Below are 15724 nucleotides of genomic sequence, written 5' to 3'. Positions count from 1 at the left end.
GAGAAATACAACAGCAGATAGAAGAGCTCTTTCTTTCTCTCCCCGCCCCCCCTTTTTTTTGACAGGTAGAGTTATAGACAGTGAGAGAGAAAGACAGAAAGAAAGTTCTTCCTTCTATTGGTTCACTCCCCAAATGGCCGCTACAGCCGGCACTGCACCAATCTGAAGCCAGGAGCCAGGAGTTTCCTCCTGGTCTCCCATGTGGGTGCAGGATCCCAAGCACTTGGGCCATCCTCTGCTGCCTTCCTGGGCCACAGCAGAGAGCTGGACTGGAAGAGGAGCAACCAAGACTAGAACAGTGCCTGCCCCCTTCCTTCCTCTCTTTCTTTTCTTTTCTTCTTTTCCTTTCTTTTCTTTTCCTTTCTTTCTCTCCCTCTCTCTCTTTCTACCTTTCTCCCTCTCCTCTTTATCCCTCCTCCCTTCCCCTCCTCCCTCCCATCTGTGATACTCTGATTTTCAAATAAATAAAACATTAAAAAAAGGAATGAGGTATGAAAACCAATGTCAGATAAGTTGCTAAAAATAGTCCATCACAATTGCAATAAAAGGGGAAAACAAATTAAATCTTTTCCAAGAAACATTCATTTATCTGAATAACAATAAAGAAAATGTGACATGAATACTCTATTGTAACTCTTAGAAAACAAAGGAAAAATCTTATAAATATTGAGACCAAGCAAAAATATATTACTGAAAAGAATGAATTATCAGAAGGCTTAAAATTATTCTGAAAATATGTGTGCATTTAAACTTAAGAATCGGGGGACAAGATGGCAGAGTAGGGAGGGAGCACACCAATGGTCTGGGAAGGGAAGGTTCAAGGAGGGGTGAGAATCTGTAGTTTCAGGAAAGGGTAGAGAGAACATACTGCAGAGAAAACTCTTCTGAAACTGGGGAGACAGGGTGGACCTTTGAGGAAGATGCAGACGCCTGAAGCGCAGGACACCAGAAGGGGAGTCTATGCACCAGCGCTGGAAGCGGAGGTGAGACAGGGCACCTGGCACCACTGCAGCAGCTGCCGCCACCCCTCCCCCAACTCACCCTGTGATGGACAGTGAGACACACACAACTGAGTGGGGGAGGAAATAAACAGAACAGAGTGAGTAGTGCCTGTGGAAGGAGTGCATGATCCAAGGGGATGAATTGAGGGACTAAACACGCCAGGATCCCTTGGTGCCTCCGCCCTCCCCCAAATTGGAGCTGCAGTGGGTGGAAAGCAGCCATCTGGTTTGTTTACATTTGGGCTTAAAGCTGAACAGCCTCCTCCTGTGCACTATGAAGAAGGAGGAAACTTCAGAGGCAGAGTCCAAAGGTGGAGTGGAGTGACTCAACACTACTTGCACAGGGGGTGCATCGAGGGAGGGCAGCTGACCAACAACTCAAGCCAAAGGATAGGGAAACTTGCCCTGAGGGGCGGAGCTTGGCACCTCAAAGCCCTGACACCAGCCTACTCAAGTTACCAGACAAAAAAAATGAATAGCACCCAGGGGAAGAGGGCACAATACAAGGGGGCAAACTGAGGGATTAAAAATGCTAGGATCCTTTGTAGCCTCTGTTGGGCACCAAAAAATATGTTGTGCCCAGATCATTAGATCCCTACAGAGACCCCCAGAGAGTCGATCACACCGAACTGCAAAAGCAAGATTTATTAGGGAGTACAAACCACGACAGGGACCCCATCCAACCAACCAGCACAGCGGAGGAAGGAGTGAGGCCCTGGTCTTTGTGTGGGAGAGTTTTTAAAGGAAAAAAGGGCTATATCAGAAGGAAAAAAAGAGTTACATACAGCATGGAAGCTTTGGGTACAGGGAGTTACAGTGGGGGCTTACAGCATGGGAGCTTTGGGTACAGGGAGTTACTTTGTTTAGCAATCTCTACTGTGCTGTCCTTGGTCTACTGAGCTAGCTATCCCTGGAAAGCTTTGATACCTCCAGGATGCCTGAATGCCTGCTTTTACAAGGACTCGGGTCTGCTATGGGAAATGGAGGCTGCTTTTTTTATTGTCTTAAAATAGAATCACTTTGGTTCTTCACCTCCATCCTCCCCACAATCAGAGCTGCAGTGGGCAGAGAGCAGACATCCTGTTTGTTTACATTTGGGCTTCAAGGAAGCTAGCCTCTGCTCTGAAGGAGGAAGCAGCAGGGTTAGAGTCCAAAGGTGGTCTGGAGCTACTCAACACTACTCAAGCAGGAGGCACAGTGAGGGAGAGTGGCTGACCAACACACCCTAGGCACAGACACGTAAGGGCGAACAAAGGAACAGAGAAACTGGTCCCCAAGGGTCAGAGATTGGCACCTCAAAGCCCTGACACCAGGCCACTCAAGTTATAAATAAATAAATAAACAAACAAACTCTAGAAAGTAGAGCAGCCTGCTTACACTTACACTGGATATTGGTAAAGACCCACAGCAGCCTATAGCAGAGGGAAATCAACCTGAAAAACAAGGTAGACAGAATGCTGAAAAACAAAGGAAAAACCCAGAATAAGAATATAGAAGAACATATAAACTCGCCAATGGAGCAGGCTAAACCAACCATAACAGAAGCTAAAGAAGAATTATTTGAAACCATGCCAGAAAAAGAATTCAGAAAATTAATAATCAGATTACTTAGAAATAATGAGAAACAGATTCAAGAGCTGAACAAAAAACAAGCCGAAGGATTAGACTTCCTAAAGAGAAGCCAGAATGAAATACTGGAAATGAAAAACTCAATTGACCATATAAAAAACACCGTGGAATCCCTCGGAAATTGAACAGATGAAATAGAAGAGCAAATATCAGAATTCGAAGACAAACTTCCAGAAATAATACAGTCAGTTCAAACGCAGGAAGAAGAAAATAAAAAATTAAAAAATACAGTCGGAGACCTACAGGATTCACTCAATCCAAACTTCTATAACCAACTCATATTTAACAAAGAACCTAAAACCAACCCCTGGAACAAGGGCAGCCTTTTCAACAAATGGTGCTGGGAAAACTGGATGTCCACATGTTGAAGTATGAAGTAAAACTCCTACCTTACACCTTATACAAAAATCCACTCAACATGGATCAAAGAACTAGAGATACGCCACGACACCATGAAACTAATTGAGAGCATAGGGGAAACCCTTCAAGACATTGGAACAGGTGAAGAAGTCCTGGAGAAGACCTCAGAGGCATAGGTAATCAAAGATAAACAAATGGGATTACCTCAAATTGAAAAGTTTTGTTACAGCAAAGGAAACAGTCAGGAAAGTGAAGAGGCAACCAATAGAATGGGAGATGTTATTCGCAAACTACACAACAGATAAAGGATTAACAACTAGAATCTATAAAATGAACAAGAAACACCACAGAAACAAAACAAACAACCCAATAAAAAGATGGGCCAAGGACCTTAACAGACATTTTTCAAAAGAGGAAATCCAAATGGCCAACAGACACATGAAAAAATGCTCAGGTTCCCTAGCCATCAGGGAAATGCAGATCAAAACCACAATGAGGTTTCTCCTCACCCCGGTTAAATTGGCTTACATATAGAAATCAACCAATGACAGATGCTGGCGAGGATGTAGGGAAAAGGGGACTCTAATCCACTGTTGGTGGGAATGCAAACTGGTAAAGCCACTATGGAAGACAGTTTGGAGAGTCCTCAGAAACCTGAATATAGCCCTACCACAGGACCCAGCCTTCCCACTCCTTGGAATTTATCCAAACGGAATTAAAGGGGAGAAAAAAAGAGCCTTTTGCACCTCAATATTTGTCACAGCTCAATTCACAATAGCTAAGACATGGAATCCACCTAAATGCCCATCAACAGAAGACTGGATAAAGAAATTATGGGATATGTACTCTATGGAACACTATACAGCACAAAAATAAAACAATGAAATCTGGTCATTTACAACAAAATGGAGGAATCTGGAAAATATCATGTTGAGTGAAATAAGCCAGTCCAAACGGGACAAATATCATAGGTTCTACCTGATCGATGGCAACTAAATGAGCATCTAAAAGGAAACCCACTGAAGTGAAATGGACACTATGAGAGACAGTGACATGATCAGCCCTTGTCTAGACTGTTGAGGAACAACTTACTATTTCCTTTCAGTATTTGTTGTTGTTGTTGCTCTGTTTGTTCTACTTAATACCACTGGTTGAACCTTGTAATCAATACACAATCATTCTTACACATTTAAAATTAATAGAAAAGTGATCTCTGTTAAATATAGGAGTGAGAATAAGAGAGGGAGGAGATATATAGGTCAGCACATGTTCATTTGGACTTCCTTCCAATGGTAGAGCTAGAAATGTGCCAGGGGATTTCAACTCAATCTTATCAAGGAGGCATGTACCAATGCCAGCTCACTTGGTAAAGTGATAAATATAAGTACATAACCGATCAAAAAGATAGGGTAAGTGCCGAAGAGATTTCACAAATAAGACCAGTGTAGGCAAATAATGAAGGATAGAATTAAAAGGGAGAGAATGATCCTGTGGGGGAAGCAGGACACATAGCAGACTCATAGAATGGCAAATACCCCAAACAGCACTCCTGCCTCAGAATCAACCCTTGGGACATTTGGATCTGGCTAAAAGGCCCATGGGAGCCTCACAGGCAAGGAAAGCCATGACATGGTGGCAAAAACAACCTAAAGGAAAGATCCTGATGAACAAGACCCCAGCAGAAGGAACAGGCCATCAAGGAGGGAGGCACCTTTCTCTGAAGGGAGGAAGGAACCTCCCCTGTGATATGGCCTTCACTAAACAAGTTCAGAGTTGGTGAACTCAAGGGGCTTCCATAGCCTAGACAGCTCATGGCAAGAGCCTTGGGTGATTGCTGACATCATAAATAAGAGTGCCAATTGTTAAATCAACAATGGGAGTCACTGGGTACATGCTCCCCACATAGGATCTCTGTCCTTAATGTGTTTTACTATTAAACTTAAAGACAACACTACAGGTAGAACAATACCCTATACCTTGTGCGGTTGTGTGAGTGCAGCCTGTTGAAATCCTTGCTTAGTATATACTAACTTGATCTTCTGTATATGAAGGTAATTGAAAATGAAATTTGATGAAGGGTGGGATGGGAGAGGGAGTGGGAGAGGGGAGGGCCACGGGAGGGAGGGAGGTTGGCACGGGAACCCACAACAATACAAAAGTTGCACTTTGTAAATTCACATTTATTAAATTAAAAAAAAAAAGAAAACAGAACACTTAAGAATCATTACTTTGTGAAGAAATGACTAATCTGGTAAGATTAATAATGGAAAGACAAACAATTGTAAAGGCAGTTGCTAAAAATAAGTCATTAAAATTATATTTAAAATGGGAAAATAAAGTGATGGTAAAAAATTCCCATGTCCATGAGAATAATCATAAATGAAAGATGATGGTACATGGAACTACTCAATTGGGTATTTTAAAAATAACAAGAAAATTCAAAGTTAACCCAATAATTGAGAAAAGATTTTCAAAAATTGTCATCAAGAAAAGGTGAATAACGGTGGGACCTAAGATGGCTCTAAGATTTGTGTAAATGAAGATTGCAGGGACAACTTACAGTTTTGATGTAAATGATGACCTCATATTGAAAAAGGATAATAGTTATATATAGATAAAACAAATAATATCAAAGACAAAACTAAAGAATTAGAAATATTATGAGGTGGCGGTGCTGTGGCACAGCACGCCACCTTCAGTGTTGGTATCCATATGGGTGCTGGTTTGAGTCCCAGGTGCTCCGCTTCCAATCCAGCTCTCTGCAATGACCTGGGAAAGCAGTGGAAATGGCCCAAGTCCTTGGGCCCCTACACCCATGTTGGAGACATGGAAGAATCTCATTGGTGCAGCTCCAGCCATTGCGGCCATCTAGGGAATGAAGCAATGGATGGAAGACTTCTCTCTCTCTCTGCCTCTGCCTCTCTGTAATTCTGCCTTTCAAATAAATAAATAAATCTTTTTTTTTTTGACAAGCAGAGTGGACAGTGAGAGAGACAGAGAGAAAGGTCTTCCTTTTGCCAATGGTTCACCCTCCAATGGCCACCACAGCTGGCGTGCTGCAGCCAGCACACCATGTTGATCCAAAGGCAGGAGCCAGGTACTTCTCCTGGTCTCCCATGGGGTGCAGGGCCCAAGCACTTGGGCCATCCTCCACTGCCTTCCCGGGCCACAGCAGAGAACTGGCCTGGAAGAGGGGCAACCAGGAAAGAATCTGGCACCCCGACTGGGACTAGAACCCAGTGTGCCAGCACCACAAGGCAGAGGATTAGCCTATTGAGCAGCGGCTCAAAGATTTTGGAAATCTTTAAGAAAAAAAATTATTAAATAAAATATGGGATATATACACAATGGAATACTACTCAGTCATAAAAAAAGAATGTAACCCCATCATTTACAACAAACTGGATGCAACTACAGTCCATTATGCTTAGTGAAATAAGCCAGTGACAAAAATGGTAATATGTGTTTTCTCTTATATGTGGTAGTTAATATAGAATACAAAAAAAAGCATAAAAATGAAATGGACACAACGATATATACTCATTATTTATGAAGTCTATCTTCCTGTGGAATAATAGTTTTCCTACTTTTTACTTGTTGAACATTGTGGTTAGTGGTGCATTAAGTCTGTGATTATAAAGTACATTTTAATTGTTATTGCAAAAATTAAAGAAAAAAGAAAGCAAGAGGGGTAATTGAGGGAGGGGGTAAATGGTGGTCATCTTCCTGGAATTGTATCTATAAACTTCATGAAAACTGTTATTTTTATACTGACAAAAGTTTTAAAAGAAATAAAATTTATTTATAATTACTGTGAGAACAAATTAATAATTTCAGTTGAAACAGTAATTCTTTGAAAAGGAGATATGAGACATTACTCTAAAACAGACCAATATAAGTACATTGAAAAAAGGAAAACAAAAAATGTATTTCAGGAAAGATAAAGACCATATAATTTACCACAATAATTTTATTTTTTCTTTCCTAATCACAATTATCATAAAAGAAATATGTATCTAGAAGTATTCTATCAAAACTTTCAAAAATTGAAGTCTCAAGCAATCAGAAAAGATAAAAATTTACTAACTGCAAGAATGAATTATCAGAATTATCAGATGAATCCAGGATGTCTCTGAAAATATGTCCAATATGGTTGCCACAAAAACTGTAGTATTTGGTTGGAGCTGATGATCTCCTAATGAAAAATACAACCATGATGACCATGCAGTCATAGTGCTAGGACTGGCTTACAATACCAAGTTAAAGAGATATATAGGTGTCAGCTATAAACTCAAATACAAAAGCAAATAAAAAAGATGTTATGGAATAAAATATATTATTATTACTATGAGAATAAGTGAATAATTTTAGCAGCAATGAAAGAATGATAAGGAGTTAGAGAAACTGTTGAAAACTAGACTATTGAGGCTGATATTGTGACAAAGTAGGTAAAGTCACTGTAGTGCTGGCATCCCATATGGGTGCAAATTTGAGTCCTGGCTGCTCCACACTGATCCAACTCCCTGCTAATGTGCCTGCAGAAGCACTGGATGATAGACCAATTCCATGGCCATTGCACCCCTGGGAGAGACCTGGAAAATTCTCCTGTCCTGTGCCTTCAGTCTGGCCCAGTCTTAGACTTTGTGGGCATTTGGGGAGTGAACCAAGAAGGAAGATTTCGCTATCTCTCACTCTCACTTTCTCTCTTCCTTTCTCACTTTAACTCTGACTTTCAAATAAATAAAATATATTTCAAATGTATACTATTATAATTAAGGTAAAATAAATAAAAATTTTCCATGAAATGTAAATAAAAGAAAATATCACCTGTCAGAATAATAACACAGCTAAAATATATGTATTTAGAACAAACCCACTCACATTTTCAAAAAAAATCAAAGGTAATACCACAGTTTCATAAATATTCACAATTACCTAGAAATATGAAGGGGGCAGTGTCTAGATTCCCCTGAAATGGCTCTGAAAAACTATGTACATAAAAATTCCCAGAACAACTTACACAATTTTATGGCAGTTGATAACTTCATAATAAAAATATCAAACAAAATGACCTGAGGTTCACAGTTGATGGATTGTATAGAAGAGATTATTAATATATACATAGATGATAGTTACAAGTCCAGATTAATAAAAATTAAAGAATGATGCTGGAGATATTATGAAATCAAATATATTATAAGAAACAATAATTTCATTGAAACAATAGGACAAATAGATAAAAATATTTGGCTGGAAAAAATAAGACTACAATTACTCTACAAAGGAATATAAATGAAAAAAATACAAAATAGAAATCAAAGATCAAACAAGTTAGCAGCAAGAATTCAATGAAGCCAGTGTCTGTAACTACTCTACTGCAAGTCTCATACATTGATAGTAGTTATAGAGTCCCATAAAATTCATGTAAGTTAAAAATATGTCCATTGGATCTAGCATCCTAGTGCAGCAGGTAAAACTGACATTTGTGAAAGAATCATCACACATTTGTGGTGTTTCCTATCCTGGTGCTTCATTTCCAATCCAGCTCCCTGTAAATGGCCTTGAAATATGCAGTGGAAGATAGCCCAAGTGATTGGGCACCTGCAACTCATGTGGACGATGGGAAAAAACTCCTGGCTCCTGGCTCTTGGCTGGGTCCTGGCTACAGCCTGATCCACCCAAGCCACTGAACAATCTGTGGAGCAAACCAGAAATGGCAGATCTCATTCTCTCTTCTCTGTGTAACTCTTTCAAATAAGTAAATAAATATTTAAAAAAGAAAAGATGGCTCTAAAAATGGGTTACATGGATAGTGTGAATTATCAAGGAAATCAAGACTTGTCAAAATGTATGTGCATGACAACTGTCAGTAGAACTTAAAATAATTTTATTGGAGTTCATGACCTCATAGTCAAAATTTAATTTTTTCACAGGTTCACAATGGAAAGATAAACTTAGACTAGGATATTAAAACACACAGAGGTAATGGTAATCTGAAAGATGAAACATGAAAAGTTAGATGTTTTATCAAATTAAATATATTAATCAAGTAATTAGAAATCAGTAATCCAGTGGGATAAATAACAGATTATTAAAAGACTTATAGAGGCTAGCGCCCTGGCTCACTAGGCTAATCCTCCGCCTGTGACCCCAACACCTGGGGTTCTAGTCCCGGTTGGGGAACCAGATTCTGTCCCAGTTGCTCCTCTTCCAGTCCAGCTCTTTGCTGGGGCCAAGGAAAGGAGTGGAGGATGGCCCAAGTGCTTAGGCCCTGCAGCACATGGGAGACCAGGAGGAAGCACCTGGCTTCTGGCTTCGGATCGGCGCAGCACTCCGGCCATGGTGGCCATTTGCAGGGTGAACCAATGAAAGGAAGACCTCTCTCTCTCTCTCTCTCTCTCTCTCTCTCTCTCTCTCACTATCTAACTCTGCCTGTCAAAGAAAATAAAAGACTTATGGAAAATTGGTAATAAATAGTCTATTACAGCACATTAAAAAAAGACTCAAGAAAAAGAAAATCAAAGACAATGACACTTACCATAACAGTCTTCAACTACTTTAGTTTTCCCAATTAAAGGGAAATTTACAGTCCCAGAAACATCCATAAAATACTCAAAATATATTACCTGGAAGTGGTGGATGATTACCCCATCCTAAGATGTCTCTGAGAAACTGTGTACTTGAAAGTTGCCAAGGCAACTTACAGAACTTTGAAGAAGCTGATGACCTCACAATGTAAACCCTAGCAAGATGGCCTCCATTTCACCAGGAAAATACTGACTTAAACTAGGATATTAAAGATATATGCAGATGGAATGCAGAAAGTCAAAGATCAAAAGAATTCTAAAATGCTGCAAATATTATGAAGTGAAAAGCAATATGCTGGCATTTTTTGACAAGGAATGAGTATTTTGTTTGAAACAATACTAATGTGACAGGAGAAAAGAGAAATTACTTAAAAATAGAACATTCAAATTACATTAAATCTGTATTTGTGGTAGTTATATATTCAGAGACAGCAACAAAACAAAAGGATTCTAGGTGTTTTAAAATAAAAATATGGTAATTATCATGAGAAGCAATGATTATTTTGTGGAGCATCTGATTTAAAATGAAAAAAAAAGATTACATTTTTCTGTCCTCCCAGAATTTCAGTTTTATAGTAATTATTATTCATTTTACTTTATTTTACAAAATATCAATTTACCATGGGATGGGAAAATCTTGGTCCTTTCCTACAGATGGTTTGGAAAGCACTGCTTGAGCAACAAGCTAGAATGCATCATTCAAAATGTATTGACATTATACAGAGTACAAACATTTAATTAATTGAATAATAAATCCTCCTTAAGAATAGGCTTTTTTTTAATTTTTTGACAGGCAGAGTGGACAGTGAGAGAGAGACAGAGAGGTCTTCCTTTTCTGTTGGTTCACCTCCCGTGGCCACTGCAGCCAGCGCACCATGCTGATCCAAAGCTGGGTGCCAGGTGCTTCTCCTGGTCTCCCATGTGGGTGCAGGGACCAAGCACTTGGGCCATCAAGAGTAGGCTTTCTAATTATACCCGTAAGCTTTCAGTTTTTTAAGATTTATTTATTTACATCAAAGTCGGAGTTACACAGAGGAAAGAGAGAGAGAGAGGTCTTCCATCCACTAGTTCACTCCCCAGTTGACTTCAACTTCTGGATTCATTCCCGTCTAAAACCAGGAGCCAGAGCTTATTCCAGGTCTTCTACACAGGTGCAGGGGCCCAAGGACTTGGGCCATCTTCTACTGCTTTCCCAGGCCATAGCAGAGAGCTGAATCAGAAGTGGAGCAGCTGGTTCTTGAACCAGTGCCCATATGGGATGCTGACGCTTCAGGCCAGGGCATTAACCTGCTGTGCCACAGCACCAGCCTCCCCCATAAGCTTTCTAATTATACTCACATTCCGTTTCTCAGAATGCAAGTAGATACGCATATTACTAATTTGACTTTATATTTTCTTGTCTGTATTTGCTTACTGTATCAGTCTGGGTTCTTAATAGAGGAATTTGCATATATACACACATATACATATATATATACATATATATATATATATATATAATCTTCTTTATTTAGATGATGGTAGATGTTAATCACATCTACAATATGTCTACCCAGCAACATCAATAACAGTGTTTGGCCAAACAGCACAACAGCCCAACTCATTTGACTGAGTTAATATTTACAATAGGATCCTTATCAGTCCTGAATCCAAAACATCTCCTTAAAACAAATGTATATCCAAGATAAATAACTGTCCTACTTCCATGTCAAATAATATAAAATACTTAGAACCAAAAATGCACAATCTCCCTAGAAAAGAATGCACATTCCTTGCATAAACAGTCACCCTTCTTGATATCTTGTAGCTAAAATTTTTAGGATTTAAAGTTAAAAAGTCTGAGGCAAACTGTAATATGATAACATGATAAAAGAGAGTAGTATTTGAAGCACAGAAATATTTACATAAACATTCATAACAATAATGAAGAAATATTCAAAGAACACCACCCTAGCCTCCAGCTCCCACTGCCATGGCTGGAAGCCAGATGACCCTATGGCCCAACCACTGGTGTCAGCTTCACCCCCATCCTAATGGGATTTGCTGCTCATACTTCCCTGCCCACCCCTAAGTAAGGTTTTAAGTGGTTGAATATGCATTGTCACACTTAATTTTCACAACAACCATAAGAGTCTGTTTTCATCTACATTTTATATATGTGGACTTCAGGCTTAAAGACATTGCAATGGTGGCCAATGTCATACAACTCAAAGCCTAGAACTCTCACAGCCTGGATTCAGTCAGTCCATTTGTTCGCATAGCTCACACACATCATCATCCACTCTTTCCTTAAATGCAGACATCAACACAGGATTGCTCATTTCCTTGTGTTGTTATGGCATCACATTCTGAAATATTTATTTGTCTGGTCAGTGAAGCAGGGAACAATGACAAAAACAGAATATTTCTAACAGGCAGAAACATTCAACTTTGCACACTGTTTCGACCAAAACTAACTGCTTCTGAGCAATAAAATCTTAGTTAAAATATAAAGTCCTGGGTCCCTGACTCAGGAAACACTGGGGGAAGGGAAAGTATTTCTGTTCTCATGGTCACTACCCAGTGGACATGCAAATCCTATGCTCGATCTGATACCAATTGTTTTTATTAAGTTATTTAAACACATGATACCTACTACTTTACACAAACAAAAATCCACATACAAACATACCCTAAATATAAAATTGTCACTGCAGAAAAAATGATCACTCTCAGAGCTAAACCTCTAAGGATGAAATGAACAGATTTTGGATTAATACAAGTTTATGATGATGGTGAAAAAGACTGCACAGAGGCATAAGGAAAGTTAGCCAACTTTGGACAACAGTTAACCCTCTGCCCTCTGTAGCTTTCCTTTCCTTTACCTTTTAGTCATTGTGAACTGCCAGCCATGAATATCTCACACAGTTGTCATGGATTAGAGATGTGTAAGTCCTCAGAAAACCATAAGGCTTTGTATAAGCATTTATTAAATAGTGCTCTAGTCAATACTGAGATCTCAAAGACTGTGATAGGTGTCCTGCAGGGGAAATAATAGGTTCCACATGCTGGCCCTTATCTGAGCTTTACAAGCTTCACTATGTATTAAAGGTGTTCAGGACTTTGTAAACTGATGATTCTGAGCCTTTTTTAATGAATATTACCCCATATTATTTTGGTGCATTTAGTATTCTCCAGAATATGACTTTGGGAAAAATGAACTATGCAAATAAACACTACTACTGAACCCAGGCTACCTGAAAGTGACATAAGCCTAGCCACCAATGGTCTTCTTGTCTCACATATTATCACTGTCTCTACCGCATGAAGGGACAGGATTAGTACTATACCTTCCACCTCACTATGTGTACCAATTAATAATTAAATAATTAATAATTAAAACTGGACTGTGACAGTTTCTGCCTGGATCCTGCCCAGTTAGAGGCACATCTTTAGGGATGCTGGGACCAGCAAGTAACACCACAGTTACCAAGTGGCTATACACTATTTAGTGACTACATCTGAAGCAGAGGCAAATTGGACATCTACATGCCAAAAACTGAAATGTAATATCTTTATATTACACCAGGCATGAAAGTCAACTCAAAATGAATTGAAGGCTTACATAAAAGGTCTGAGAATATAAACCCCTTACAAATGGAAGAAGATTCATTGATATTAGTCTCACAATGATTGTTTAGATATGACACTAAAAGCACAAGTGAAAAAGCAAAGGCTGCAAGAAATCTAAGAAATATTCTTCATACGATAGGCAAAACAGAACAGATAAAGCAAGGAATGGAAGGAAGTATTTGGAAGCCTGAGTTTGAACATAGACAATTCAAAAGCAAATATTGTAATAAAAATCACACAAAGGATTGATCAGTTTTCAATTGAATATACAAAAGTAGCCAACAGGTAACTGAGAGGGGGCTCAAAAACTGCTAACGAAGACTGCAATGCTAATCAAGACCACAATGGTTACCATCTCATATATGTTAAAATGATTATTATCCAAAAGTAAAAAGATAACATTGGACCAGGGATGAAAAAAAGGAATATAAAAATTGTTGGATAGAAAGTAAATTGGTACATCCAATATAGAAAACACTGTGTAGGTCTTCAATCAAAATTAAACATAGAACATATGACAAAGCAATCCCACTATTGCCTATGTATACAAAGGAAATCAAATCAGTATCTCAAAGAGACACATATCTCCACATTAATGGCAGCATTATTTACAAGAAAAATATATGGAAACAACCCCATTGTCAACAGATGAGTAAAGAAAATGTGATACATACACACACACACACACACACACACACACAGAGGAATCACAGTTAACCTTAAAAAGGAAATTCTTCCATTTTGTCAGAATAAGGATCCAAAAATATGAATGTGGACATTAGGCTACTTGAAATAATGCACAGAAAAATAAATGCCACACAATGTCACTCATATGTGTCATCTAAGAAAGTCACACTTAATCACAAAACAGAATGGTGGTTATCATGGGCTGAAAGTGAGGACATGGGAAAATGTTAGCAGAACACACATTTGAAGCTATGAGATAAATTAACACCTCAAGACCTTAATATTCAACACAGTAACTAGATGATTACATCACAGACTCACAACTTGCTAATATCTTACATATGCTTTAATAACATAGGGGTGTAAGGTGATCGATATGCTAGATTGTCCTAATCATTTCATAATATATATGCACAAAAGGATTCCAGAAAGCTTATGAAAAATGTAATCAAACGATAATGTGAATTGTCCATAATTTTTAAGATCCCCTCATATAGCAAAACATACCTTGAATACGCACAAATTGCGTCAATCATACTCTGACAATCTTGAAAAAACAAAACAAGCAAAAAACCTCCGATATTAAAATAAAAATTCAAAATAACTTGGTAAACTAGACATATATTCAGGATTAGGAAGGCTTTCATGGAACAGAAATCATTTTTAAATACACACAAATTTGAGTAGCCAAAATTTCTATTTTGAAAGTGCAAATATAGATGGCATCTGTTACGAGGAAGTGTAAGCGCTAAGATGACACCCAAGTACCGAATTACAGGGGCCTCCTGCCCCTCTAAAACCTGGGTAAAAACTCTGAGCCAAATAAAACTTCGGTTTCTACCTTACTCAATCTATGTTACTGTGTTACTGCAAACAGAAAACAGAGACGTCCCAGAAACAGCTACGTGAAGAAGTCAGTGCCCTGGAAGAGACCCTGTGGCCCACATATTTAGAAATCTGGGGGAACCAAAAGTGCCCGCAGGGAAGGGAAGAGGAATCCACAGCGCCTGTCCCGCGGGGAAGGGAGGAGGAACCCACAGCGCCTATGCATGAACCGCACACACAGCGCCCGCGTTCTCCCTAGTGACCACCCCGTCCCCGCTGCACAATCGGGGAGACGCGGAGCTGCCGCCACACAGCTGCCCGCTATGGCTCCGGGGCCAAGAAGTCTCTGAGGGCAGAGAAGCGGCAAGACCTCGGGGGTCCTGGGTGCCGGCAGAGCCCTCAACCCAGGGGCCTGGGGGACCGAGGGAAGCCCTGAGCCAGAGCCAATATGGAGTCCACGGTGCTGGGCCCACGTCCTCCCGCCCTGCGGCTCCGTGTTCCCCTCTCGGGACCCCCAGGCCCACACACTCACCGTGTCGCGGTGTCCGGCTCCTTAGGTGCCCAGCGTCCCCAGGGAGCGAAGGTGGAGAGAAGCAGAGCCCGACTTCACTTGGCAGACTCACGGCAGCTGAGCTGCCTCCCCGGACCTCACTTGGCGGAACGCTAAGACGACTGTGACGTCAAGGTCCCGAGTGCTGACGCAGCGTGGACGGCACCGTGCCTGATTGGGCAGTTTGCCAGCCTGGCAAGCACGCAACGTCACAGAGGACAGAGACAATCCGCATCCCCCACAGCAGGACCCCTGACGTCGGGTTGTCTTGGATAGGAACAGGAGGGTCAGGCCTGGGTTCAGGTCTGAAGTGGCCGCACCTGGGCGTGCACCTCTGAGCTCCAGCTGCCCGTGGCCTCGCCCTGGGTCCACGTCCTTCTCCCTGGGGCTCCTGCCTGGCGCTAGCCAACCCACCTCAGTGAGTACACCTGCTCATAGTGCTACTCATAATGCATTGTCTTAAAAACTTGAGA

At 40.2% G+C, this 15724-nt stretch overlaps 1 long non-coding RNA gene across 2 annotated transcripts in view; it reads right to left on the bottom strand.

Moving 5' to 3' along the window:
* Positions 1-15503, bottom strand: part of LOC138845024 (uncharacterized) — a 137998-nt gene extending 122495 nt beyond the window's left edge. Inside the window, exon 1 of one of the 2 annotated variants that reach the window (XR_016228593.1) lies at positions 15234-15503. This is a non-coding gene — a long non-coding RNA (uncharacterized LOC138845024). The remainder of the gene's footprint in view (positions 1-15233) is intronic. The other variant, XR_016228592.1, reaches the window with a different exon arrangement.
* Between the last annotated feature and the right edge of the window lie 221 nt (positions 15504-15724).

Source organism: Oryctolagus cuniculus, chromosome Y (assembly GCF_051225735.1).
Source record: "Oryctolagus cuniculus isolate XC-2025 breed Fujian yellow rabbit chromosome Y, ASM5122573v1, whole genome shotgun sequence".
In the NCBI taxonomy this organism is placed as follows: domain Eukaryota; kingdom Metazoa; phylum Chordata; class Mammalia; order Lagomorpha; family Leporidae; genus Oryctolagus; species Oryctolagus cuniculus.
The sequence above is the reverse complement of the archived record's forward strand: the minus strand, read 5'-3'. Positions and strand labels throughout refer to the sequence as shown.